At 55.1% G+C, this 2,210-nt stretch overlaps 1 protein-coding gene across 5 annotated transcripts in view; it reads left to right on the plus strand.

The window, feature by feature from the left end:
* Positions 1-2,210, plus strand: part of LOC122557082 (sodium- and chloride-dependent neutral and basic amino acid transporter B(0+)-like) — a 61,818-nt gene that overhangs the window by 27,254 nt on the left and 32,354 nt on the right. The window lies entirely within an intron of this gene.

Raw genomic sequence — 2,210 nt, forward strand, 5'->3', positions numbered from 1 at the left:
GGGTGTGGACCTGACAAGGGAGTCGCGGAGGGAGTGGTCTTTCCGGAACGCTGATAGGGGTGGGGAGGGAAATATATCCTTGGTGGTGGGGTCCATTTGGAGGTGGCAGAAATGACGAAGGATGATCCGATGTATCTGGAGGTTGGTGGGGTGGTAGGTGAGGACGAGTGGGGTTCTGTCCTGATGGTGATTAGAGGGGCGGGGTTCAAGGGTGGAGGAGTGGGAACTGGAGGAGATGCGGTGGAGAGCATCGTCAACCACGTTTGAGGGGAAATTGTGGTCTTTGAAGAAGGAGGCCATCTGGGTTGTTCGGTATTTGAACTGGTCCTCTTGGGAGCAGATGCAGCGAAGGCGAAGGAATTGGGAATATGGGATGACATTTTTACAGGGAGCAGGGTGGGAAGAGGTGTAATCTAGGTAGCTGTGGGAGTCAGTCGGTTTATAGTATACGTCCGTGTTGAGTCGGTCGTCCAAGATAGAGATGGAGAGGTCTCTATCTTGGGGAAGGGGAGGGAGGAGTCTGAGACAGTCCAGGTAAATTTGAGGTCGGGGTGGAAGGTGTTAGTAAAGTGGATGAACTGTTCAACCTCCTCGTGGGAGCACGAGGTAGCGCCGATACAGGCATCAACGTAACGGAGGAAAAGGTGGGTGGTGGGGGGCCAAACAACCACCGCGCCTCCCTTGTCTGCCAGTTTGATGGTGAGGTTTGGGTTGGAGCGGAGGGAGTGGAGGGCCGCACGTTCCAAGGGTGTGAGGTTGGAGTGGGTGAGAGGGGTGGACAGGTTGAGGCGGTCAATGTCACGGCGGTAGTTGGCCGTCTCAACCTCTCCACCCCTCTCACCATCAAACCGGCAGACAAGGGAGGCGCAGTGGTAGTTTGGCGCACCAATCTCTATATTGCTGAAGTTAAACGCCAGCTCGCGGACACCTCCTCCTACTGCCCCCTTGACCATGACCCCACCTCCCACCACCAAACCATCATCTCCCAGACCATCCATAACCTCATCACTCAGAGGATCTCCCATCCACCGTCTCCAACCTCATAGTCCCACAACCCCGCACCGCCCGTTTCTACCTCCTGCCCAAAATCCACAAACCTGACTGCCCCGGCCGACCCATTATCAGCCTGCTCCTGCCCCACCGACCTCATTTCTGCATACCTTGACACGGTCCTGTCCCCCTTAGTTCAAGAACTCCCCACCTACGTTCGGGACACTGCCCACGCCCTCCAGCTCCTTCATGATTTTCGCTTCCCCGGCCCCCAGCGCCTTATCTTCACCATGGACATCCAGTCCCTATACACCTCCATCCCCCATCATGAAGGCCTCAAAGCCTTCCGCTTCTTCCTTTCCTGCCGAACCAACCAGGACCCTTCCACTGACACTCTCCTTCGACTGACTGAACTGGTCCTCACTCTTAACAACTCGTTCTTCCAATCCTCCCACTTCCTCCAAACCAAAGGAGTAGCCATGGACACCCGCATGGGCCCTTGCTATGCCTGCCTCTTCGTTGGATATGTGGAACAGTCCATCTTCTGCAGCTACGCTGGCACCACCTTTTCCTCCGCTACATTGATGACTGTATCGGCGCTACCCCGTACTCCCACGAAGAGGTTGAACAGTTCATCCACTTTACTAACACCTTCCACCCCGACCTCAAATTTACCTGGACTGTCTCAGACTCCTCCCTCCCCTTCCTAGACCTCTCCATCTCTATCTCGGATGACCAACTTAACACGGACGTATATTATAAACTGACTGACTCCCACAGCTACCTAGATTACACCTCTTCCCACCCTGCCCCCTGTAAAAATGCCATCCCATATTCCCAATTCCTTCGCCTTCGCTGCATCTGCTCCCAGGAGGACCAATTCAAATACCGAACAACTCAGATGGCCTCCTTCTTCAAAGACCGCAATTTCCCCTCAGACGTGGTTGACGATGCTCTCCACTGCATCTCCTCCACTTCCCACTCCTCCACCCTTGAACCCCGCCCCTCTAATCGCCATCAGAACAGAACCCCACTCGTCCTCATCTACCACCCCACCAACCTCCAGATACATCGGATCATCCTTCGTCATTTCTGCCACCTCCAAATGGACCCCACCACCAAGGATATATTTCCCTTCCCACCCCTATCAGCGTTCCGGAAAGACCACTCCCTCCGCGACTCCCTTGTCAGGACCACACCCCCCACCAACCCAACCTCCA

Source organism: Chiloscyllium plagiosum, chromosome 15 (genome assembly GCF_004010195.1).
Source record: "Chiloscyllium plagiosum isolate BGI_BamShark_2017 chromosome 15, ASM401019v2, whole genome shotgun sequence".
Lineage (NCBI taxonomy): Eukaryota > Metazoa > Chordata > Chondrichthyes > Orectolobiformes > Hemiscylliidae > Chiloscyllium > Chiloscyllium plagiosum.